Source organism: Podarcis liolepis (assembly GCF_965112155.1).
Source record: "Podarcis liolepis genome assembly, chromosome: 9".
NCBI classification, from domain to species: Eukaryota; Metazoa; Chordata; class Lepidosauria; order Squamata; family Lacertidae; genus Podarcis; species Podarcis liolepis.
In genome coordinates this window covers 61998526-62026351 of record NC_139564.1, presented here as the reverse complement: position 1 = coordinate 62026351, position 27826 = coordinate 61998526, and positions in this window count along the sequence as shown.

The following is a 27826-nucleotide window of genomic DNA, read 5'->3' as shown; positions in this document are numbered from 1 at the left end:
CGGGATGAAATCTTTCACATCTTTCCCAACTGGTGTACCAGTGGCAACTGCTCGTCTTGTCAATATGGCTACTTTTCAGTGTGTGCAGCCTGAGAATAGGGACAGACTCTCTGGGAAAGCTAGACCAATAGGGTAGCCACATGTCTCACTTTACAATGAACAGTCCTCTATTTGAAGAGCTTTCAGAGGAAAGTTTGGAGGACTGTCCAGTCCAAGAAGCAGAAGGACAGCAAGTCTTGAAGTTGACTTCTGCAGACTAAAGCAGGAACGCAGGTCACCTGTTCACAGTCTTTACCCACTGATGATGATGATGGTCGGAGACCCAGGCTCAAAGATACCAGGAATTCTTTCAAAAAGAAATCCTCAGGCCCCATTCCAACACAGATGATGATGATGATATTACAGTGGTACCTTGGTTCTCAAACGTAATTAATCAATTAGACTTACTTCTGTGTAAACACTTGATTAGGGGTTGGGCCATGTCAATTTCAGTTTCTCTTAGTTTCTCATTGGTCCAATCTTAAGCTCCTTTTGTCAAATTTCCAGTTTGGGGTTTTTATTCATGAAAGAATTTTTTCTGGTGAAAATTCATCAGCATCTTAGTGTGAAATTCTCCTATTTTTGTATGCAATTTTATTTTGTATGCAATTCTCCATTTTTGTATGCAATTTTATTGGGCATTCTCATTTTTGAAAAACTATTCCCCCAAGTATAATGCACTAATATATGCACACCTTTACTCTAATATAAACATTTTTATACAGTGGTACCTTGGTTCTCAAACTTAATCCATTCTGGAAGTCCGTTCCAAAACCAAAGCGTTCCAAAACCAAGGTCACTTTCCCATAGAAAGTAATGCAAAAACGGCCTCGGTCCTGTATATCTGAAGGAGCGTCTCCACCCCCATCGTTCAGCCCGGACACTGAGATCCAGCGTCGAGGGCCTTCTGGCGGTTCCCTCATTGCGAGAAGTAAGGTTACAGGGAACCAGGCAGAGGGCCTTCTCGGTAGTGGTGCCTGCCCTGTGGAACGCCCTCCCAGCAGATGTCAAAGCAATAAACAACTATTTTACTTTTAAAAGACAACTGAAGGCAGCCCTCTTTAGGGAAGTTTTTAATGTCTGATGCTGTACTGTTTTTAATATTCAGTTGGAAGCCGCCCAGAGTGGCTGGGGAAACCCAGCCAGATGGGCGGGGTATAAATAATAAATTATTATTATTATTATAAAATGGATTAATCCATTCCAGACTTTTAAAAACAACCCCTAAAACAGCAATTTAACATGAATTTTACTATCTAACAAGACCATTGATCCATAAAATGAAAGCAATAAACAATGTATCGCAGGCACACAATCAATCAGTCAGTAGCTGAACTGGGTTTCACACAGTCGCAAAAACAAAAAAGTTGCAAAAACAAAAATGCAAAATAAATAGCAAAACCAGACAGATTTCAGCGTAACACTCAAAATGGAAGTGTGGCACTGAAAGCAGAAGTGTGGCACTCAAAACAGAAGTGTAATACTAAAAATGGAGCACATTCAGCTTCTGAAAAAAGTTCGCAAACTGGAACACTTACTTCCGGGTTTAGAACCAAGGTACCACTGTACATTATTTATCAGCTACCCATCAGCTACTCTGGGCTGCTTCCGACAAATTAAAACTCAGTAGGGCATTAAACATTAAAACTTCCTTGAGCAGGGCTGCCTTCCAATGCCTTCTAAATGTCAGATAGTTGTTTATTTCATTGACTTCTGATGGGAGGGCATTCCACAAGGCGGGCGTCACCACCGAGAAGGACCTCTGCTTGGTTCCCTGTAACCTCAGTTCTTTCTATGAGGGAACCTTTCTATGAGGGCCTTTCTATAAGGCCCTCAGAACTAGATCTCAGTGTCTGGGCTGAACAATGGGGCTGGCAGATATACAGAGCCAAAGCTGTTTAGGGTTTTAAAGTTCAGCACCAACACTTTGAATTGTGCTCGGAAACGTACTAAAGTTAGATGCATTGTATTTCTATATATAATATACTATTACTATATTGCATCAATGCATATGAATTGGCATATGCAAATTTAATGCAGACCAGTGTCCTTTTCTGTCCTCTTGGTGATAAACAAGTTTATTAACAGAGGATGCCTGTGTCTCTGTCTTACCCCACTTGTGAGCTCCCCAAGGCAGTCAGCTATTACTATGCCATTTTCTTATATTTTCTGTGGTGAGGCATCAACACTATTATAGGCCTCTGGCCAAGTCATCTGGGTTCTGTCAGCAGTTCTGTGGCCAGGGGCAAGAGATGTCCCTTTAAAATTTCAGTACATTCTGATATTAAAACAAAAACCCAATCAAGACCAATTATGTGGAGATGATATGCCAAATTAATTCTGGGTGCTTTTAAAAGCAAAGTTGCAATGGAAATCCTTATAAATGCCCAGAGCTTATCAACTGGCTTTAAAAAGGTTCTCTGTGAGATTAATCCGGAATGTCAGAAGATGTAATCCATTTCAGGAAAACAACAACACACTAGAACATGTAAGCTCAATTGACTTGGAAGTAGGATGAAAGCTGATTAATTTCTTTCTTCCAGTGCATCGTATTCTCTTCCTGTATTATTGGTACTTTTCTTACCTGAAGAGGATGTTATTCTTTCAGGACTGTTAATCTCTATTTATTAATGGAATGCAAAGCTCTGTGAACATTTGAAATTACTCAATTCCCCAAAAGGAAATGAAAATATATCGGGAGATTTTGTTAGATGACTCTCATTGTGTGTGTGTTTTTTTTGAACTGCACTCATTCCACACCCCTGCCCTGTCAAATGTGTTATTGTTTCAAACAGGTTTGCATCAAAACTATCACACCATAGGGCCGGATTCAGCCAATGCTAGGCACGTTTCTGGAAATTTTCATGGGAGAGCTAAGTGTGTGCTTGGGTCTCTGAAATCAGTGAGACATAAAATCAAAAGCTCTTCAAATAAAGGATGCCTCCAAAGCGGAGACTGTTCTCTTTAAAGCAGGACAAACAATTCAGCTATGGGGAACTTCTGGACCAGAGGTCTAATGGGGCCTGTGAAGCTGTTTTGGCCAAGCCACCTGCCTTGTAGCTGGCATCATATATATACAGCTGAGCCAAAAGGACGTTTGCAGGCTCTGCCCACCTGTCATACTTGGACCACAGGGAATGAAGGAGATAATAACCCAGCCCAGCAGCTGAATCCCGTTCAAACTGAACTGCGAAACTCAAGGGCTGAGAGATTTCATGTACAGATATTTCAGGGTCTTGAAGGAGCAGGTATATGGCATAATTGACAGTCAGTAGGAAGCGACTGTAGGGTGGCACTGTGGGTTAAACCACAGAGCCTAGGACTTGCCAATCGGAAGGTTGGTGGTTTGAGTCCCTGCGACGGGGTGAGCTCCCGTTGCTCGGTCCCTGCTCCTGCCAACCTAGCAGTTTGAAAGCACGTCAAAGTGCAAGTAGATAAATAGGTACCGCTCTGGCAGGAAGGTAAACGGCGTTTCTGTGTGCTGCTCTGGTTCAGAGCAATGCATTTAACTTGGTGCTAATCAGGCTTCAACGAACTCAGGTCACAATCTCCAGGGCCCTGAACTGGAAAGTCTAGATTCATATTATGGTCAACTGTGTGTGCTGGGGGATAATCCCCATTCTTTCCCCTGGTCTTGTAGGACATCAATCTGACAGTGATGTCCAAACATCTAAGACACTCATTCTCCAGGAAAGCATTTTCCCCATCACTGACTACACCAGGAATAGCAAGTGTCAGGCTCAGTAACAGCTGAGTCATTTCCTTTGTAGTGTCTTCTTGAGGTGAGTCATGTATCTGTCTGTGTCTGTCACTGGCCTCCCATGGAGTGAGCTATTGGGCACCTGCTTCAATGACTTGGTACTTCCCATTCCACCATCCTTTTTGTATCTTTGTGTTTCCCAGTCATACTGTGTTCTTTCTTTCTCTTTCCCTCTCTGTGACTAATATACAAGGTATATTAAGCTGGACCATAAAGAAGGCTGATCGCCGAAGAATTGATGCTTTTGAATTATGGTGCTGGAGGAGACTCTTGAGAGTCCCATGGACTGCAAGAAGATCAAACCTATCCATTCCGAAGGAAATCAGCCCTGAGTGCTCACTGGAAGGACAGATCCTGAAGCTGAGGCTCCAATACTTTGGCCACCTCATGAGAAGAGAAGACTCCCTGGAAAAGACCCTGATGCTGGGAAAGATGGAGGGCACAAGGAGAAGGGGACGACAGAGGACGAGATGGTTGGACAGTGTTCTCGAAGCTACCAGCATGAGTTTGACCAAACTGCGGGAGGCAGTGGAAGACAGGAATGCCTGGCATGCTCTGATCCATGGGGTCACGAAGAGTCGGACACGACTAAACGACTAAACAACAACATATTAATATTAATATACCTTGGTGCTCGAATGGCTTGGCTCCCGAACAAATTGGCTCCTGAACACCGCAAACCCGGAAGTGAGTGTTCCAGTTCACGAACATTTTTCGGAAGCCAAACGTCCAACATGGCTTCCACAGCTTCTAATTGAGTGCAGGAAGTTCCTGCAGCCAATCGGAAGCTGTGCCTTGGTTTTTGAACTGTTTTGGAAGTCGAACGGACTCCCGGAACAGATTAAGTTCGAGAACCAAGGTACCATTGTATATCATTTCTATTTAGAAAGTAAGAAGTCATCATCATGCCATATGCCTAAAGCCAAAGAAAATCTCCAAAGACAGTATCTCCTGCTGCTTCTGATTGCAATAAGTTTTCAGGAAAACAGATGTCATTAAACCTATCTGAGAGTGATCAATGTATTTAAAGTATAACAATCTGTTGTGATGAAGCAAGAGTGTGCAACCTTTTGTCTATTAAGGGCAGCACTTCCTTGGGGGTCATCTGTTGAGGGTAGGTGGGACTAGAGCCTCAGCCCAATATACCTGAAGGAGTCTCTCCACCCCCATCGTTCAGCCCAGACACTGAGGTCCAGCTCCGAGGGCCTTCTGGCGGTTCCCTCACTGCGAGAAGTGAGGCTACAGGGAAGCAGGCAGAGGGCCTTCTCGGTAGTGGTGCCTGCCCTGTGGAACGCCCTTCCACCAGATGTCGAAGAGATAAACAACTACCTGACATTCAGAAGACATCTTAAGGCAGCCCTGTTCAGGGAAGTTTTTAATGTGTGACATCTTAGTGTATTTTTGGTCTTTGTGGAAGCTGCCCAGAGTGGCTGGGGAAACTCAGCCAGATGGGCGGGGTATAAATAATAAATTATTATTATTATTATTATTATTATTATTATTATTATTATTAGAGCCAAAGTGGGCAGCGACACACATTTTCCTTCTCATTTTCTCATTCTCTCTCTCTCTCTCTCTGTTCTTTCTCTCCTCCACCCAACAGGCTGCAAGGGGAGAAACAACTATCTCTTTCCGGAGCCCTGATCTGATAGCTTACATTGGCTTATGAACTCAAGTTGCCCGCCCTGCCATAAAGTACCTTCTTTTTTAAAAAATAAAAACAATATATCATACTGTGGATTCGAATACTCCAGGTCTTCTTGAAGACATGGCTATGTATTTAGCTATTAATAATCATGCTTAGGACTTGAAATTATTAAGATGGTTTTCTAAAAAAAAAACTTCTCATGGGGGAAAATTGATTTTTAAAAAGCTATTTTTAGTACACGGAGCTTAAGAGGTGATTAAAGCTAATATAGCTATATGATTAGGCTTCATCTAATCATTGCGAGAAAGCAAAAAAAGCTTAGGTTTAGCGACAGTCCATCAAGGAGGATCATATATGCACACACGGTTTAAAAAAGCAGGCCTTGTTTCAAAAAGGTACAGACCATGTTTCAGAAGATGTCAGGAAGGGCACCTTCAAATACAGCTGTCATCTGACAGCCCTTGAAATAGAAGGTTGTCCTTGGTGAAGTAGGACGTACAACCACCCAAAGCAAAATGTACTTTCATGTAGCATAGTATAGTGTCGCATATAGTTAGCAACAGACCCAGAGCTTCACCAAGCATAAGCCAATGATCTGGCTGAAGACAGAGTGACTTTCCTCCACTGCCACAATTCTCGCCCAGTCTCATATGCAGTGGCCAAACAACCGAAAGAACGTTTGTCACACTTGCAACAACTAGAACCAGCCAAGCAGGCAGAACCCTAGGGAGCAAGTGAAGAGTTACAATTTCTTCCCAACAACCACTTAAAAATCTCTGTTCTGTGCCTAGATCGTCATCATCACCATCATCACCATCATCACCATCATCATCACTATTACTAAGGTCCCAGGGTGGGATACGACCATTAAAAACACAATTTTTAAAAAGCATTTAAAAGTCACTTACAATTACAAAAATAAGGTGTGGGGTTGCCATACTTCAAAAAGTGAAAATACGGACACAAAAGTTGTTGGGTTTGGGTTTTTTTTTGCAAAATCCCCTCCCCCCCCCCACCAAAGGAGGAGGAGGAGATTTTGAGCTATTTCTAAGGAAATTCGTCAAAATCTACACTTCCAACTTGGGATATCATACATCCGGATTTTCCCGGACGTTTAAGGGCTGGCTGGAAAAGTATACTAGCAAACATGGAACTCATTTTATAATTGTGTGCTCCTGATGTTGTTGCTAGAGGTGGTAGTATTAGCTGTTATTTTAACTTGGTCTGGATGGAAAACATTATATTCTATCCATGCATATTTTAGCACTTAGCTCACATCAATTACATCCATTTAAATAAATTATACTCCGTTTGAATTTTAACCACATGAAAAGTTCACAGGAAGTCCCACAGGGATGCAGCACGTGGTTCATTATATCACAGCCATATCTCATGTTTGTATTTCTGAGAGGAATCTTTCCCATTCACAATAAATCCCTTTTGGAGACCAAAAAGGCATCCCGTCTGTTCTTCAGTCCTCCAAGGAATACATTTAACCTGGTGGCATGTAAGCGTTGCTACTGAATCTTAATTACTATGAAAGATAATCTGATGTAGAACCGAAACCATCTTAATCAAAAGAAGAAAATGAAATGGTAACAGTCAGCCTTGCGCTCTCATAGACTGAATAAATGTAAAAGAGCAAAGTATTGAAAATTACAGGTACAATAAATCAGTGATGTTCAACATTTCTGACTCCAGGATGTTGTTTATCAATCTCTTCATTTTCTGTGCATGGGATGCTGTTGGGTTGCTCACAATTCTGGTTCAGGTTTTATTGTGCTTTTTCAGTTCATGTCAGTATGTTGCAAGAGAGATTGAGGTTGTGCAATTAAGGTGGATAAAAGTGTTCTGTCGCAATAGCGAAAGAAATCCATTTTTTTTAAAAGCAACAAATTCTATGTTGTTAGGAAAGTGACAAGGAATTGCACTTAGTATTTCCTGATGACAACCCCTAAGGGCTTTAGATATTGTTATTGTTGCCAATTGTTGTTCGTTTTCACAGAGTAACCCAATGTTAAGAGTCCTTCAAATCGCTGAAAAAAGTTTCATCTGTTCAAACCTACTGATTCAGCGAATGTTTCAGTTCAGCACAGAGGCATGTATGTACCACGTATTCTACCTGATATCATTCTAGATATGCTTTCACCTGCATTTCTTCATTTTTCAACACTTTCCTCTTCTTTCTCTTTCTGCTTATTCCTTTGATGCAGTACTCTTAGCCATATGAGAAACTGCTCTTGTCTCTAGCAGATTCATCTAAAAAGCTGGCTTAATCTTTTAATTGCCTAAAGCTAGTCTTTATTAATATGCTACAGAGCATCATGAGAGATTATAAAGGAGTATCTGACAACTAACAGAAAAACAAGAGCAGTTCAGAAAATAAGAATGTTCTAAGTGCACAGCACACTGATCAGTAACGCTGTTTAATCAATCTGCCATCTTTCCTCAACGGCAGTCTTTGAAATTAAGTCATGTTAGTCACAAAAGCCTTATTGTGATTCAGAACATTCTCAGATACAGTTGTAAGATTTATTAAATCATTCTGGGTCTATTAAGAACAGACTGTTGCATGAAAGAAGTGTGAGCATTTTTTAAAGAAAGCTGCCAGTTCTCTTATATGCACGTGCATGTAGCATTTATTTTAGCCCCTAAAACTGGGCAGATGACCTAGTTAAAGAGGAGCTACTGTTGTCTCCTGTGCCATGCCCCACATTGTTGGGGGTTTTTAAAGGGAGAAACCCCTAAAAGTCACATGGTTAGGGATGGAGGAGAAATTTACTTCAGTTTGCACTAAAAGGTTCATATGAAAAGAGGCGGTCCTTGAGATATTGCAGTCCTGAGCCATTGAAGGCTTTATAGGTCAACACCAGCACTTTGAATTGGGCCCGGAAACTAATTGGTAGCTGGTGCAGTTGGACCAGGATGGGTGTAATATGCTCAAACTGTCTTGCTCCGGTGAGCAACCTGGCCGCTGAATTCTGCACCAGCTGAAGTTTCCAAACCATCTTCAGAGGCAGCCCTACATATAACACATCCCTTTCCCCGCTTGCAGAATTCAGGACTCTGCAAAAACATCTTGAGAAGCTGTGTTAGCTTAAGGGTTTTTGTGACGCCCCCAGCATTTTGGGGGGCAGTTGGAGACTATGTCATCCCTCACCATTGACCATGCATGATAAGGCAGATGGGACACCTCTGGCACACCATAGGTTCCTGAAACCTTCTATAGGTTGTGAATGACAGTTTGCAGATGTTTAGGACACACCCAAGAATTTTGTGCTGCCCCCTTCATGTGATTCATGCTTCCTTCTCAGTCTTATTGACTTCATGGTTGTTGTGCTAAAATACTGCTTAACTCCTCCTCAAAGGTTGTGATACAAACGGAACAAGCAAGATATGGAAATTCCTGAGGTAGCTTCGTGTTGTACAAAAATTACCTCCACCCACCTCTTTAAGTTATCAAAGTGTGACCTGATAGAAACAGCAGGAATCTTCTGCCCAGAGCTCACAATTGCTCGAGGAAAGAAAGGAAGAAGAAAGATAATGGCAATTCAGATTATCTCGAAAGCCATGTCAACCATTCTAGTTTCTCCTGAAATCAATTCTCAGCAGGCAGGCCTCATGCCTTATCTTCAGACTTCATTCCGTATATAAATAGCATGCAGTGGGAAAGGTTTGTTTATGAAAGGAATAAAGCACCGTGACTTGAAGGGAAACTGTATCTATTGCCTTATTACCCCCATTTTTTGGAAGAGGAAATAAGTATCTTTGGTGTTTCTGTGGGAACTGTTGCACAAATGCACGTGCTGGTAGCTCTGCAGTCTTATGAGGTGGTTATGTGGAGATGACTGCATAAAACTCACAACTCAGAATATATGTCCAGTTACTGATGACATTCAGTTCTATTTTTCCTTTACATTTGCAGGTGAGGCAGTGGAAGTGCTGGACCAGTGTCTTGCCTTGGTAATGGATGAGAGTCAACAAACTGAAGCTCAACCCGGATAACACTGAGGACATTGTTAGTGGATGGTTCCCTAGACCGGATGGGTAGCAGATTGCCTGCTCTTGATGGGCTTATCCTTCCTCTGAAGAAGCAGGTTCGTAGCCTGGGGATACTCCTGGACCCTCTGTTGTCGCTAGAGGCTCAGGTGGTTTCAGTGGCCTGGAATGCCTTCCATTAGCTTCAGCTGGTAACCCAGCTACACCCCTATCTGGACTGGAATAGCCTAACTACTGTTGTCTATGCTCTGGTAACTTCAAGGTTAGATTATCGCAATGTGTTGTATGTACGGCTGCCTCTGAAGACGGTTCAGAAACTTCAGCTGGTGCAGAATTCAGCGGTTGCTCACTGAAGCAAGACAGTTTGAGGATATTGCACCCATCCTGGTCCGGTTTGAGGATATTGCACCCATCCTGGTCCGGCTGCACTGGCTACCAATTAGTTTCCGGGCCCGATTCAAAGTGCTGGTGTTGACCTATAAAGCCTTCAATGGCTCGGGACTGCAATACCTCAAGTACTGCCCCTTCCCATATGAACCTACCTGGACCCTGAGATCATCTTCTGAGGCCCTCCTTCGTGTGCCCCCTCCTTGAGAGGTCCAGAGGGTGGCAACACGAGAACGGGGCCTTCTCTGCAGTAGCTCCCTGTCTGTGGAATGCTCTCCCCAGGGAAGTTCACCTGGCGCCTTCATTATACACCTTTAGGTGCCAGGCAAAAGCGTTCCTTTTTAACCAGGCCTTTGGTTGATTTTATTAACATCCAACACCCTTTCAGAATGTGGCTTTTTTGTGGGGGTATTGGGTTGCTGCTTTTGGTTTATTGTGGTCTTGTCATGAACTGCCCTGAGACTTCCAGGTATAGGGCGGTGTATAAGTTGAATTAATAATAATAATAATAATAATAATAATAATAATAATAATAATACAGCCTTGTGGGGCCACCACTTCACCCACAGCTCTGCCACCATGCTTGGTGGTCAGGGTGGAAAGTGGGGAATAGGCAGCTTGCTGCAACAGCCTGGAACTGGTGCATGCTAACTGTGGCTCATGGGAGTTGTAGTCCAACATCATGTTTCCGTGCTCTAATCCACTGTCCCTAGAAGAGAAAATGATGCCTTTTCAGTTCTGCTTCAGGCACCAAAATATCTGGGTTTTGGTCTGACAGTTCACAACTATTGCATCAAATCCTAAAGGCTGGTTTTACCCATGCCTTGCTGTGATTTTATTTTTGTTCTGTATTATGATTTTTAATTAAAAATTAAACTTAATATAACAAGCACCTAACCTTGAGAGGAATTAGTTTTACTAAATTTACAGAAAGACTTGGAAAATAATAAAACTTTTCAAAACTCAATTTGCTAATTATAATAATTCAGCTTTGTAAAGTTATTCATTAATCTTTACCGCAGCAGGAGCTATAGAAGGCACTGGAATAATATATAGATTCAAATACAACACAGCATGATAAACTGAACGAGTGAACAAAGAATAAACTATCACGGCACTGAGAAATTCAGCAACCTTTTCTTTTTTTAAAGACCCAATGGACAAGAAAATCAGGAGAAGGTACTTTTAAGAAATAAAATGACACTATTGCCATCTTGTCCAAGGCTTGGTTGATTTATCCCAGCATGAATTGAAAGAGCATGCCTCTGTGATGGCAGACTTCTCTTTTGCATTTACAGGAGTATCCTAGGGTGATACCGAATTCACTCTCTATGAATCCGTATATAATCTAAACAGCACTATTTACGGACAAGAGGATGAACCACTATCAACATGCAAGGGGTATCACAAAGATGGTTGGTAAAGAATCCTTTTTTAAATTTTATATTGAATGCTCATTGAAAAATAAAAAGTACAAAATTAGAATTGCACAAAGTAAGACAATACACAATAAAGAAGAAGAAACAAAAATTAGAAAGAATGTAGAAAACAAAACAGAACATAAAAAGGATATTTTGTACATCACATAAAAGGGGGGTTGTTATTGTAGTTTACCAGACCTTAACCTAACATGTTAGTTATAAAAATGAATTCCAAATATTGTTAAATTTGTCTGTGGCAAGTCTGCGTTTGTACATAACTTGTTCATGTGTAGCAAGTTTGTACATACCTTCAATCCAATCATTGGAAAAAATAAAACTTTTTAAAACTAAGCCCAGTATACTTGAAGGAGCATTTCCACCCCTATCGTTCAGCCCAGACACTGAGGTCGAGCGCCGAGGGCCTTCTGGTGGTTCCCTCCCTAAAAGAGGTGAGGTTACTGGAAACCAGGCAGAGGGCCTTCTTGGTAGTGGCGCCCGCCCTGTGGAACGTCCTCCAATCAGATGTCAAAGAAATAAACAACTACAGTCATACCTTGGGTTAAAGTCGCTTCAGGTTGAGCATTTTCAGGTTGCGCTCCACAGGTTACTTCCGGGTTTTGCCGCTCGCAAATGCGCAGACACACAAAATGATGTCACGCGCATGCGCAGAAGCGGCGAATCAGAACCCATGCACGCACAGATGTGCAGACGCGGGTTGCGTTCCGCTCAGGATGCCAACAGGGCTCCGGAACGGATCCCATTCGCATCCAGAGGTACCACTGTATCTGACTTTCAGAAGACATCTGAAGGCATCCCTGTTTAGGGAAGTTTTTAATGTTTGATGTTTTATTGTGTTTTTAATATTCTGTTTATTCTTTTAATATTCTCTGCAAAGTTAATCCAAGTTTTTGTAAGCAGAATTCAAAGCTTCCATTTGCATTTTATTCATAGGGTGCATAAATGTTCTGCCCAAATTAAGTTAATGTAAGTAAGTATCCACTTTTGAAAAGCTGAACGATGGGGGTGGAGACGCTCCTTCAGATATACTGGACCAAGGCCGTTTAGGGCTTTAAAGGTCAGCACCAACACTTTGAATTGTGCTCGGAAACGTACTGGGAAACGTAATTGATATGTTGATTCCAAGTGTGATAGATTGAGCAGACTTGTCTAATAATGGATCTGTGTTCTAACATATGCTCTCCTAAATAGCCACAGATTCCGAAGAATGGTGGTATGTTTTCACCTACCAGTCTACTTCAGTAGGGATGCAGAAGAATTTGTTTTCAAACTGTCTTTTTAATTGAGCTAATTCAACGGACACTTCTTGAACTGGTATGTAGACTCGACTCAGTTATTAACCTTTGCTTTTCATACTTCTCTGAATGTTGCAATACACCAAGTACCTATTAAAATGCGAATTTTGGGTTTAAAAGTATTCAGAAATGTGCCTTTTAGGATCTAAAGTGTGCACAAAAATAATGTGTTTTAAAATGCAATTCTTGGAATGATACAGAAATGTGTCAGAATGACATATGTACACCTTTGAAACTAATGTGAACCAGAAATAGATTGATTCATTCCGAGCTCCAGGTACTTATCAGCACTGCAACCTGAGTGCCTGGCAATAATAATCCACTTTGGGTGGATAGAGGCTTCAGTAGATTTGAATGTGTTCTATGGGATTAGGGAATTCTCCTTGCACTTGGGTTAACCTTGCTCAAATAACTTCCCAATGTGATTTTGAGATAGTGATCCAACTTCTTTAAATTTGCCTGTGCTAAATAAGTTATGAATTAGAAAGGCTTTCTCCCCTGTTCCATTTATCGTTTCAGTCGTTTGGCAATTTGGATGTGGTTGAGAAACAAATTCAAAAATAAAACAACCCCAGATGGGGTGTTCTGAAAAAGAATAAACATTTACCAGGTACCAGTTTCTATTAAAAATGACAAAACCATTAAGGAAATGAATATTTTACAAGCTTATGAATATAGATGGGAAAGAACACTGGATAAAGCAGTTTTCTTTTCCCTCTATGTCAATGGTCAAACAGCATGTGATTTAGTTGCCTGGTCTGTAAGAAAATGAGACAGCAGATATTTTTGATAACTACGAATCTCCTGTATTCACTTGCTGCTGCTCTGTGGTAGCACAGATCTCTCCCAATGTAAAATTTAAGTAGAATCAAGCACCCTTTCATGTCCCAGGTTGCAATTTTGAACCCTGTATCTTCCAACCCAAGTTAGATTTGGATAGGAGTTAAGAGGTACCGAAAGGGACGTGGGTGGCGCTGTGGGCTTAAACCACAGAGCCTAGAACTTGCCGATCAGAAGGTCGGTGGTTCAAATCCCCACGACGGGGTGAGCTCCTGTTGTTCGGTCCCTGCTCCTGCCAACCTAGCAGTTCGAAAGCACACCAAAGTGCAAGTAGATAAATAGGTACCACTCTGGTGGGAAGGTAAACGGAGTTTCCGTGTGCTGCTCTAGTTCGCCAGAAGTGGCTTAGTCATGCTGGCCACATGACCCGGAAGCTGTACGCCGACTCCCTCAGCCAATAAAGTGAGATGAGTGCCGCAACCTGAGTTGGTCACGACTGGACCTAATGGTCAGGGGTCCCTTTACCTTTAAGAGGTACCAAATCGGGCACTACTTGTCTCGCCATTTCTTCCAAATCAACAACGTGGTTTTTGTGTATGGATTCTGAACCTTGCCCAGTTCGTCCCATTTTAATATCCTAAAAGTCTTGATGCTGTAGCATCTCGTCCTGTAATTTTATCCAGCTCTTTCTAGCCCATGTGATTATAAAGTGAAGTTGGCACAGCTGGAAAATTTTGTAATAAAGGCATCAATCTGGAAATCCCCAGCCTACCTACATCCAGTCATCTGTAATCTAATTTTAGGGCCAGTGGGGGGGATTTATTACCAAATATAAATACAATTTACAAGGTCTGCCATTTCTTCAAAACTGTCGGCTGATGGACGATGGAGAGAACCAGGAAAAGAAATTAAGTTTGGCCTGTCTTGAAAAATACTGTATTGACCCAAATATAAGCCGCACCCAAATATAAGCTGCACCTTTAAAATTCAAGGGGGGAGAGAGAAAAAGACAATACCCTAATATAAGCCACTCCCTTAAAATTCCGCAGGCACTCATATCCCTTCTGTTTTATCATATGTCTGTTTCAGCAGTGATATCATAAAAGCCAATTTTTGTAAGGTCGCAAATTCAAGCCGTACTTTAACTTTTCAAGGTCAGAATTTGGGGAAAAAGTAGGCTTATATTCAGGCCAATACGGTATTTTCAAGTGTTTGATTGGAGCGCAATGGTTTAATTTAAATAAGGCCTTGATTTTCCAAAGGTATGTGAATTCCAAGATATCAAAATGAAGCTTTACAGCTGCAGAGATTAAGGACCGTGGGAATCAGAGATTGACCTTGGACAAGAATGTGCCCTTAGTGATTGCTTTTTTCAAGACAAGCGCTTTATTGGAACAGCTACATGAGAAGATGGATTTGATGACTGTTGCAGTTAATAATTTTGGACAAACAGTGAATACCTATATAGAAACCACTCAGGAACCAACCCAGGAATCTGCTTTGACAGGGCAAGTTGTGCAGAAGGCAAAGTAGGAGGTTGCTGTTGAACCTCAAGTAATACAAGTGGAGAGAGCCGAGGCTTTGCAGGAACATAAGCTGTTGTTTTTGATGACCGAACCTGGAGAAAGTCAGATTTGGAGAGATGGAGTCTCATTTGGATTGGAGATGGGAAATTGGATAGATCCCCCTATGCAGGGCTGTTCTGGCTTCTGGGATCTGGTTTTGCACCAGGGGGAGTCTGGAGTTGTGGGGGCCTTTAACTTTGGAGGGACTTTGAAACATGCCTTGAAATATCTTTTGGATTTTAGTGCTGACTATGGAGAATGGGCCGACCTGTCGAGAAGGGATAAAGACATTGTTAGGTTGGAGTCTCCCCGAGATCTACTCCTCAGCGATAAAGGAAGGAAACTAAGAACAAGATCAGCAGAAGACAAAGTAAAGTGCAGGTATAAATATGAAGAAGATCTGCAGAAGGGACATGGAAAAGAGTTAAGAGCCTCGGATAGAAGATCACCAGGTTGATGGACTAAATGGAATGGATAGAAAGGACTGACAGAACCCGAGACCAGGAAGAAGAGACCGTGGATGAAGATTGGAAGAAAGTTTAAAAAATCATTTAGAGAAATATTGTAAAATTAATGAGTGTTAGAAAAAATGTTGGAATGAAACTATTTGGCTTTAGTAGAAATGCTATAAGGAGTTATGTACAAATAAGTTTTAAGCTTTAGGGCTTTTTATGACAAGATAAGGTTAAAATAAATTAAGACAATTTAATGACAGAACATAGTGAAAGATGGAAAGGATTTGCTGAGATAATTAATAACTAGAATACAAAAAAGGGAGGTGTGAGGAGGTCGATGAAACAAGATAATGAAAGATAAAGATTTGGGAATATTGGATTTGTTTTTAATTTTTTGTTTGCCATAATAATAATAATAATAATAATAATAATAATAATAATGTGATCTTAATAGGACAGACTATGGCTTGGCTTGTACATAATAAGATAATAAGATAAGTAGAGAAACCTTTGGGACAGACTAAATAAAACATACTACACACCTAACTTAAAGCAAACTTTACAGACCAGAGGTGAAGGAAGAGGGTAGGGAGAAATCCACTAACTCAAATTAGTTCATACAGATCCTGGTTCACTCTGGACAAGCAAAAAGCCCCTCCAAAGCACTCCCCTTACACCGAAATCTGATGCACATCTGAGAACCCAATCCCCACATCCACTTTGTGAGACACCACATCCAAATATCTACCTAATACTTTAGAACCTGATGGTCAAGGCAAACAGAAAGTCATCCACTAAATGTTCTAACTGAAAAAGTCACCTGCACTCAGTGCAAATGTCATTTGCTTAACCAGAGAATCAGAAGCAGATTTAATAGTCCAGATGAAAAGGCTGAATCAGCTGTCTAGCTTTTCTCCTATGCACACTGTGACAACTTTTTGATCTATAAATTAATCGGACACTTGTAAGAAAATATTCCTTTTGAAAATGTCAAATGAATCTCTTCCCTTGCACTTAGCATTTCTGGAGAAATGGGAAACCCCGTTTCAAAGATATACACGTAATTTTCTGAATCACTGAAAAATACATAAATCCCTCCATAATATAAAATGAATGAAATTGATGGTTTTGAACTGCAGCAGACATGGGATCACCCATCTATAAAAGAAATAACTGTGAGAAATGGATTTGCAGATGGGGTGGAAGAGATCTCTCATCAACTAGCTGTTAGTGAAGAGTTCAAAACAGGTGAAAGCTAAATATATAGTTTAAATTATGCCCCAGCTGTTCAGGACTGAAGGCATCCGAGCTGGTAACCTTCATTAGATTAGATTAGTGTGGTGGGTTAATTAATTAACATCTTGATTGTATATCATATTTTCCTCTACAAAGAAAGTGGAAACAGTTTAGAGCTTGGAGGGGAAGCAATCAGATGTGGGTTGGAAGGACAAACTCCTGCCTCTTTAATAGTTGGAATTATAAAATGCAATTGTCTGTAATCTTGATTATAAAGATCAGTGGCGGGTGAGCAAGGAGTCATTAGTATTGTAGAATTGGATATAACTGTAGAGTGACGAAATGGAACTTTTAAGCTCATAATAAAATAAAATATTGAAGTCAAAGACAGAGAAAGGACTCTGCTTACAACTTGGAGTGAATTTAGAGGTGAAAGTTTTCAAACTGGCGTTTTTCTTGGAAGAAGAATTGAAAAAGTGTAAATGGAAGGAATAATCTTTTTAAAATGGAAAACTACCCCAAATATAGCAGGAAATGGGAACAGAAGCTATGGAACTGCCTGCAAACTAATTAATACATAATAAATAAAGAACAACAAAATATTATTTTGATATATGATCACAGCGGTGAGACTTTTGTGTACAACGATGGGAAGACTAATTATTGTTTAATATGGTGAAATGGTTATTGAAGTTATTGGAGACAAAGCTGATATGTTTTATTAGAGAAAACGTATCCATTTATTAGTAATAATAATTGGAGAACCCTTTTGGACTTTTTGTGTAAAAAGGAAAATGAATTAATCTATTTCGGTTGGAAGATTGGGAAAATATTGCCTAACCTGAAAGTAGATTCATTGGGTGTCATTCTAGAGTGAATATTCTGAATAATTTATTTTATGTAACTGACACATGGAAAATTGGAAGTCGTTTGTATTTTTCTCCTCCTCCTCCTCCTCCTCCTCCTCCTCCTCCTCCTCTTCCTCCTCTTCTTCAATTTTCTTTTGGTATTTTCTCTTTCTTTCTCTGTTTTTGTTTTTATTTAGATTAGTTTCTTTTATCTTATTGTATTATGAAAAAACTTTAATAAAACAGGATTTGTTGGTGGCCACTAGCTAGGTTGAGGTGGCTTTAAACAAGGGTGAAACTAATTCACATAATATAGTACTATCAAAGCTATCTTAGGTACTCATGTTGACTCACTCTTTTGTGACTCTTGGCCTGCAAGCACTCCAATTGAAGAACAGCCTTTACCAAAGGTGTCATGGACGTTGAAGAAGCTCGAACTCAGGACAAAAGGGAGAAACATGCTAAGAGGAAGGCACGCTTGGCAAACTCTCACCATGATCAACTCCCGCCCAGAAACCTATGTCCCCACTGTGGAAGGACGTGCAGATCCAGAATTGGCCTCCACAGTCACTTATGGACCCACGGTTATGGAAGACAATCTTACTCGGCTACAAGAAAAAGAAGATTATTAAAGTACTATTGGAGAGGGACAAGAACTGAAGCTTAGTGTGGAGAAGAGGTAACCGAGGATAGCAACTGAAAATGGGAAGGACTTTTGGCTCATAAAGCTTTATAGATTTGTTCCATCAGTGCAATATTATTAAAAGATGATAAGGTCCCTCAGAGAGGCTGAGCCTAGACTTCTCTGTGCCTGTTCCATATACTGGCAAGAAACAATTATAGCAGAAATTAGTAGGATCTTCCACCAGCTCTGTCTGTCACTGGCTTTGGCTCCACCTGCTGTTGGTCTTCCCATCTCCTGACCTATCAGTCCCTCTCTTAAAAAAATAAATCATTTTTATTTGATTTTACCAGTACAAAGTTATTTAAAAAACCAAATATGTATCCATATACAGAGATTTCTCCGAATCTCAGGACTTCTCCTCACCCACTTCATGGAGTCCCATTTTAAACATTTAAAACTGCATCTTCTTCTGAGCTCTAATTTTTATATCAATCCATATTATCCATGGTTATTGTTACGCTACAAGTGAAATTAAAATCCTGCCAATGTTTCCATCTGCTTACAGTGGTCTCTTAGATAACTTAATAATTTTTTCCCTTTCTTTTGTAAAGTTTTTGTCCTCTTGTTTCCTGAGTTTTCCAGTCAGCTTTGCCATTTTGGCACAGACCATCAGCTTGGTTTGCCATTCCTCTCTTGTAGGGACCTTGTCTTCTTTCCATCTCTGGGCTAGTAGCATCTGGGTGGCAGTTTCTTCCATACATAAAAAGTCTTTTCTGATACTTTGGAATATATTGATATTCCAGTCTCAGTGGGTACCGGACACCACAGTGTATAAACTATGGCTTTTAATGCATGCCCTCCAATTTTTTCAAGACCCACACTGACGCACATCTTCCAGGATGCACTCCTGGGTGAGTTGCATAACCTGCGCCTCACTCTTGCTGCCCCCAAATTTTGGGGTGAGATCTTGTGTGCCCCCCCCCAAAAAATATGCCTTTTCTGGGTGAGAGCACGTGAGATTGCAGGACCCAAAATGGCCACCACAATCTCATGCCAAAACATTTTGAGAGAACAAATTTGATTCATGCATTCTTTGCTCTGCGATCTTAAACGAGTAGGCACTTTATAAATATTCTTACAAGCAAATGAGATATTCTTTCCTTTTGTGGAACTCAATAGCATTCTCTGCCAGTTCCCTTAATAAATGCTTCCCCAGTTTAGGACTGTGTGTGCTCTGATCCTGTTCATGTTTACTCAGCAATAAAACCCACTGAATTCAGTGAATCAGACTTAAATATTCATAGGATTACAGCTTGCGCTACAAACGTCAAGAGTAATTACATTATAGGAAGGAAGAATGCAAGAAGGCATACCACAGGAAGATCTTGGAGAAGGCAAATGGTTTGTAGTATAGTTTGGCTGAAGGTTTAAGAATTTAAACAAATTGTTTTCTCCCTTGCTAGGACCACACAATTTATCAAGTCAGAGGCCTGGCTCAGTTTATTACATTATTTTGCCATGCATGAAAATCCATTTGCTGTTCTGTCTCTTATTGTAAATGGTAATTTCCTGGGTGGCTGCACAGCTGCTTTCCTATTTAAGTCCGGTATGATAAACTCAGCCACGCACCCTTTTCCTTTCAATAAGCCCTAAAGCAGTGTAACCAAAATATCTCCTTCCCAGATAAAACTCCAGATATACAAACAAAACACACACACACCCATACCGTAGTGTGTGCTGATCTGCCACTTTCTGCCTAAAAAGCCATCCAAGGTGTGGGACACTAGCCATAAACTAAAACCCCCAAACCAACAATTGGGTAAAAATAGGAAAAGGCAGAAGGCAAGAAGCAGTAAAGACATAGGTAAGGTAAAGGTATAGGGACACGGGTGGCGCTGTGGGTTAAACCACAGGGCCTAGGGCTTGCGGATTAAAAGGTCGGCGGTTCAAATCCCCGCGGCAGGGTGAGCTCCCATGGCTCAGTCCCTGCCCCTGCCAACCTAGCAGTTCAAAAGCACATCAAAGTGCAAGTAGATAAATAGGTACCACTCCGGCAGGAAGGTAAACGGTGTTTCCGTGTGCTGCTCTCATTCGCCAGAAGTGGCTTAGTCATGCTGGCCACATGACCCGGAAGCTGTATGCCGGCTCCCGCAGCCAATAAAGCGAGATGAGTGCTGCAACCCCAGAGTCGGTCATGACCAGACCTGATAGTCAGGGGTCCCTTTAACTTTTTTAAGGTAAGTGTAAAGGACCCCGTGACTGGGGATACCCCCTCCTACCCTGTCTGTTAATTCCTTTCCGTAGGGCATGTTCACCTGCAGCAGTTTCATACAACTGCAGCCAGAAGGGAACCAGGGCAACACTGAATGGCCTTCGGACAATAAAAAATGTGCTTTCACATTTTACACAGCACAGATGCCCACTTTTGTCACCTGAAAAAGCTGTGAAGGTAATGACTGCATATGCAGTGCATTGTCACTGCCACCACTGATTGGGTCTATGGCTGATTATCATGTGCCTATCAGGAAGGGTCCATGCCAACAGCACATTACACTATGCATGAATGAGTGGTCAAGGATTACTTTCAGTGACATTTGACTTATGGGTTATGTCAGGGAACTGACATCAGAGCGAGAGGCGAAGGGAGGGCTCCCAGATTCTGCGGGCGAAGGACCCAGCACCAGGGGGAGAAGCAGCTCGGTAGAGGGGGAAGGAAATCAGCGCAACACCCGGGATATGGGGGAGGCGGAGGGAGAGCTCCGGGATTCTTCTCTGGACATCAGTGAGGAGAGCACAGGTCCTCCACTACCCACGCCCTCCCTGCACAGAAGACTCCCGCGCAGTGAAAGAAGGAGGCGTTTGGGAGTCAGACAGCTTCTATGCTGGAAGAGGTTTAAGAAACGCCCACAGACAGATTCTGCTAGCGACTGAGACAGCCGCACGGAGATGGACTGTGCAGTCAGAACGGTTTAACCAAGGCAGTTTACGCACGAGTAACTCATACCCATTACAGGTTATAACTTCCTTCTGCTACCACACGCATGCAGAGAAGGGTAGACTTCAAGCTCACAGGATTTACTTTGTTTTTCCTGAGCCACTTCCAGACTGCCAGTATTTTGGGGGAGGAAATCAGCAGCCTGCTGGAAATTTAGATTTATTTGGTTAAAGCAAGTTGAAGCTGCTCCCTGTTACACAGAAAAGTCATTTTACTAAAATAATAGGGGGGAAATGTTTGCTGTTAGGAAAGTGATGAGGAACTGCACTAAAAAGTGTGGAATAAACTACTGATTCACAGGGGGGCACATAACCATCACACAAGCACATGCAGATGAATGCTCGTGGTTGTAGAACGTCCCTGCACACAAATCAGAATGAATGAATGTTCAGTAAAGACCAGATATAATCTAAGCTCCGAGTAAGCTTTGAGCAAGCAAATCAGGATGAATGCTCAATGAACAGGCTGCCTGGAGGAACGAAGTGCAAAATGGTGACTTAGAATTAAGGAAAATGACACTTCTGTGTTATCTCAGCCCAAGGAATTATTTCTGTGAGCCAAACCTCAGCTTTGAATCCTTTCATCCAACCCTGAGTTCCCACCAAGCTTTAAAAGACGCCTGCTTCTTGGGAGAAAAGCAACGACAAACCTAGACAGCATCTTAAAAAGCAGAGACATCACCTTGCCAACAAAGGTCCGTATAGTTAAAGCTATGGTTTTCCCAGTAGTGATGTATGGAAGTGAGAGCTGGACCATAAAGAAGGCTGATTGCCAAAGAATTGATGCTTTTGAATTATGGTGCTGGAGGAGACTCTTGAGAGTCCCATGGACTGCAAGAAGATCAAACCTATCCATTCTGAAGGAAATCAGCCCTGAGTGCTCACTGGAAGGACAGATCGTGAAGCTGAGGCTCCAATACTTTGGCCACCTCATGAGAAGAGAAGACTCCCTGGAAAAGACCCTGATGTTGGGAAAGATGGAGGGCACAAGGAGAAGGGGACGACAGAGGACGAGATGGTTGGACAGTGTTCTCGAAGCTACCAGCACTGCGGTAGGCAGTGAAAGACAGGAGTGCCTGGCGTGCTCTGGTCCATGGGGGTCACAAAGAGTCAGACACGACTAAATGACTAAACAACAACAACAATTTGGTTTGGGGAGAGTTATGATCATTGTGTAACAACTGGGAGTGAGAAATCTTTGCTGATCTACTGGAATTCACTTCTGTGCACTACTGCAGCGTAATCTATGCAATTCTTGTTCTCACTGGTTCCAGAAATATATATGTTGCTAATATATATAGCTGAGTGTCACATGGCTGATATATATGGCTGAACATGCTTAGGCTAGCTCTTGAATAATGAAAGGTTAGGGATATGCAGAACATTCTGGAAGGATCTGTAACCAGCTGCTAATGAATCCGGTAAGAATTCCAGCAGAGCGGAGATACAAATTGTGATGCAATTTCTCCCCAGCAATTTCCATTTTCCTGATTATAATAACAGCAGGCAAAGTATGCACTTGCTGTCTGGGGGATGTTCAGAGAACACTGAATGTGGCATTCAAGTCATTGCTTGATGTCAGGTTGCCAAATAAAACCCTCTCTTGCTACAATGGTGGAGTTACTTACAAGAACCCATTAGACAGAAAATCCCAATGTCTCCACACCCCAATTAATTTTCCTGTTCATTGGAAGAACTGTGATAAATGAAGAAGGAATTCTCTGAAGAAATTGCTCTTAATCAAATCTGCTTTCAGCGGAAGCTTTGCACTAAAGCAGATCAACATTGCATGTTCCAAACATCTTTTGCCACGTATACTCCCACTGTACCCCATTTTTGGAAAGCAACCAAGTGAAATGCAGGTGATATGCATGTGGATACATACACCATTAGGGACGCGGGTGGCGCTGTGGGTTAAACCACAGAGCCTAGGACTTGCTGATCAGAAGGTCGGGGGTTTGAATCCCCACGACAGGGTGAGCTCCTGTTGCTCGGTCCCTGCTCCTGCCAACCTAGCAGTTCGAAAGCACGTCAAAGTGCAAGTAGATAAATAGGTACTGCTCCAACGGGAAGGTAAACGGTGTTTCCGTGCGCTGCTCTGGTTCACCAGAAGTGGCTTAGTCATGCTGGCCACATGACCCGGAAGCTGTATGCCGGCTCCCTCGGCCAATAAAGCGAAATGAGCGCTGCAACCCCAGAGTTGGTCACTACTGGACCTAATGGTCAGGGGTCCCTTTACCTTTACCTTTACCTTTACATACACCATTAAATAACCATGTACCAATAAGTTGGAACCTTGGCTCAATTTAGGGTCCCCCAGATGTGTGTACAGATATAGTGGTACCTTGGTTCTCAAATGGCTTGGTACTCAAACGCCTTGGTTCCCAAATGCCAAAAACCCAGAAGTGTCCCGGTTTTTGAATGTTTTTCAGAAGCCGAACGTCCGATGAGACTGTCGGCTACTGTTTCCGGGGAGCCTGCACCAATCAGAAGCTGCACCTTGGTTTTCGAACATTTCGGAAGTCAAACAGACTTCCAGAAAAGATTAAGTTTGGCACTTTTGTTTTTCCTATTTGTTTTGGGTTTTTGTTTCTGAGGCTTTTTCGGTTAATTTGTTTTTGTGACTTTGTGGAACCCAGTTCAGCTACTGATGGATTGATTGATTGATTGATTGATTGATTGATTGTGTGACTGTGGAAATGGATAAAAGCCCGTCATCCAAACAATGACTATTATCAGTGCAGGTAAGAACAAAATTTAATTTTGATTTTTATCATCTACAATACTGTCTTATTTATTATATACTACAGTACATTGATTATTGCTTTCATTTTATGGATCAACGGTCTCGTTAGTTAGTAAATTGCTGTTAAATTGCAAATGTTAAAATGTTAAATTGCAAAAGTAAAATGTTAAATTGCTGTTTTAGGGGTTGTTTTTAAAAATCTGGAACAGATTAATCCATTTTGCATTACTTTCTATGGGAAAGCACGCCTTGGTTTTGGAATGTTTTGGTTTTGGAACAGACTTCCGGAACAGATTAAGTTTGAGAACCAAGGTACCACTGTATTTAAAGAAGAAGAAGAAGAAGAAGAAGAAGAAGAAGAAGAAGAAGAAGAAGAAGAAGAGAAGGAGGAGGAATTTGGATTTGATATCCCACTTTATCACTACCCAAAGGAGTCTCAAAGCGGCTAACATTTTTCTTTCCCTTCCTCCCCCACAACAAACACTCTGTGTGGTGAGTGAGGCTGAGAGACTTCAGAGAAGTGTGACTAGGCCAAGGTCACCCAGCAGCTGCATGTGGAGGAGCGGAGACGCGAACCCGGTTCACCAGATTACGAGTCCACCGCTCTCAACCACTACACCACACTGGGGGGGGGGTTGCTATTTCCTGCAGCAAGCATTCCATGAGTTTACAGAGAACAGGGGATAAGAGAAGGAAGGTTGTCCTACAGCTTCTTCTGAGCCTTCCATTTTCAGCTAGAAGCAACCATTCCATCACACTTCTTGAGCTGCTCCCATCCAACTGGTTACTATAAGAAGCATAACTTTAAAGAACTGATCTCTGCGTTTGCTTTACTTTTCCTCCTCCCTCCCCCTCCCTTTTTCTTTGTGTATCATGTCTTATAGATGCCTGACTGCTCCTGTGACTATTTCTTTGGTGCCCTTGTCTCCTTGGCTGCTGCTGCTTCTTCTTCTTTCCCCTTCTAATTAGTCATTTGTGTGATTCCACCCAATTAGGCATTAGAAAGCGAATGGGTTCCTGCAGTGCTGGGTGTCTAATCAATTTTGCCCAGGTGATATTGCTTTGGTTAAATGAGGGCACGAGTGTGTGCATTCCATTTCACAAGGCGTGCCAACAATTATTTTTAAACTTTTATTTGCAGGCATTCCTACTTCATGTTTCAACTCTTGACAGTTTTCCCAAGTTACCAAGCATAGCTGAAAGTATTTGCAGAAAACAGAATCATTTCAATGCAGCTTAAAAGTTGTTCTTTAAAAAGAAATAGTAATTTAGTTTTTGTGTAAAATTCTGCAGTGTCTTTTTTCCTCCTAGGGCCTTATTTGGAAAGGGTACAGTCGCCTCAAACAAGACAAATGCTATCATACAAGAATAGCAAGTTATTTCTGAATATATATGAAAGCATTCTGCTATGGCGTTATGTTATATGCAGCTGTACTGTAACTTGGCATCCAAACCAATTCGATCTGCCCAGATCCAAGGCAAACAAGCTCCAGGTTTATTCTCTCATGGTACTGTCACATGGTTGTTTGTTTAATCTTGGTGTCTGCAAATAGATGATATAGTCCTCCTATCTCTGCATCAGCCACTAGTCTCTATGCATCCTCTTGCAAATATCACCAAGAGATGCTGTTATCTCCCACAGAAGGTGTGATGTCTCCAAGTGAACTGCAGGCAGAAAAGGAGCCATATGGTATTGAAAAGACACCAACTGACTAGAAGCATTTTGCCGTTGTTATTGGTTTGTTCTCAAATTCAAATGCTTGATGTTCTTGTTTGGTGAGCAAGTTCTACAAAAAGATCAGAAAGACTGTTTATAATTTTTTTGCATCTTCTTGCCAAATGAGAGACAAAACCTTCTTGTCAAAAGGGATGGCTATTAAGATTTTGCTATGAAGGTGTCTGTTAAGTTGTGGGTGAACATATCAGACGACACAGTGATTCTTCAAACAGCTCTTGTTTATTCACAGGCCAGAACAGAACTGAACTGAAGGGTTCAGCCAGCTTGCTTATATAGAGCTCCACTAGAACGCAACAGTAACCATTTTCTGTAACTATCCAATCACTGAACGTCACTTTCAATCCCTTATTTGCATACGTGGACCTGGACTATCTGCAGTATCCCCCTGCTGGCCCAGGGTGAGAACTTCAGTACATAACAGTGTCTAATAGGAAAACTTAATAACTGGGTGCTTCTCTGTTGTTGTTTTTCCTGTGATGACAAATCCTTTTGCAGAAAGTATTTCAAACAGGCCAGAGACAAGATGTCAGTGTCGCACTGCATCATGCCACCCCAGAGTAATAGGAATAATAATCCAGTCTTCAATACCCAGACAAAAATACAGTGGTACCTTTGGTTAAGAACTTAATTTGTTCCGAAGGTCCGTTCTTAACCTGAAACTGTTCTTAACCTGAAACACCACTTTAGCTAAGGGGCCTCCTGCTGCTGCCGTGATGGGAGGGCGTTCCACAGGATGAGTGTCACTCCCGAGAAGGCCCTCTGCCTAGTTCCCTGTAACCTCACTTCTCACAGTGAGGGAACCACCAGAAGGCCCTCGGAGCTGGACCTCAGTGTCCGGGCAGAACAATGGGGATGCAGACGCTCCTTCAGGTATACTGGGCTGAGGCCATTTAGGGCTTTAAAGGTTAGGTATAATAGGACAAGAATTACCAAAGGATAAGAAAGTACTGTTTATGTACGCAACGACAGCGGCACGAATACCATATGCCCGGGGATGGGAAGAAGAAAGAGCCCCATCAAAAGAAGAATGGATAATAAAGATTATGAACTATGCAGACGAGGCTGACCGGGAAGATCAGGCACCAAGAAGATAACAAATTTAAGAGATTGGCATAACTTTATAGAATATATTAAAGAACACTGTAGAAATCTAAAAACATTAGCAGGATTGGCATAGCATTTGTAATTTAAAATCAGAAAGGATAAAAATGAAGCATAATAATTTGGATAAATGTAATTAGATGCAGTTAAAAAAGGAAAGTGGATTTTGGAAGCCAAGGGAGGGGCGGAAGGAAGTCCAGGGGTTCAGGGAACCCCACAAAGGTACTGATATGGACTGTGGTTTTATGAAAATGTGTGTGTGTGTAAAATTTTTATTTTTCCTTTTTGAAACTTTTTTACACCCCTCGCCCCATTATTTATCCATGGAATTTTCTCTGTTTTTGCCAAATTTGTATTTTGAGTTTCCAGATGGGCTTTCCTTCAATTTAACTAAAAAAAAAAGACTCTTTCTTCATCTTCCCTCATGAAATAGACAGACTTATTAGGCTGACTCACTAGTTTCAGACATGTAAAGAGAGCAGAGTAATATAATGTATAATGAGCCTTGGCTAGGGGAGGTCAAAGTGCGAGTTATTCCTTCCAGCCCTGATTGCTCTCATCAGGCAAATGCTTATAAAAGCTTTGAACCCAACACCTTAGAACTCATTACTTCAGTTTCCTCTAATGAATCTCAGGGAAAAAACTGAGCCTGTCCTGAGATTTATTACCATAATGCAATTAACCTTCTCTCCCATTAATTCTGGGATACTTCGGAGGATAAGGAATCTCATAGTCTAAGTAAACACAAAGAGCAAATCACATGGTAAAACTTCCCTAAACACAGTCTCTCAGGTTGCTGCTACCTGCTGACTGCTCCCCATTTAAAAAAACCCTCATTGCACACAGAGAGCTAGGTGCCAGAAATGAGGCGTTCAAAATTAAGACTTCAATATTTCTGTCACATCCGTGGACGTTCTAAAATTTCATTATAAGTGCCTGAGATTGGTGTCTCTGCTCATTTTGTTTTTAAGGGAAATTCTTCCTTTCCCCATATTTCTAAAAAATATTTCTGCCTTGGTTTCCTCAAAAGTCAAAAGGCTTCAACTGGAAAACAACAGCCAATGACATCATGACCTTTTCAAGCAGCACCCAGGAAGACTGCAGCATCTAATCTCCAATGCCGGATTTATGTATAGGCTAAGTAGGCTGAGGGACGTGGGTGGCGCTGTGG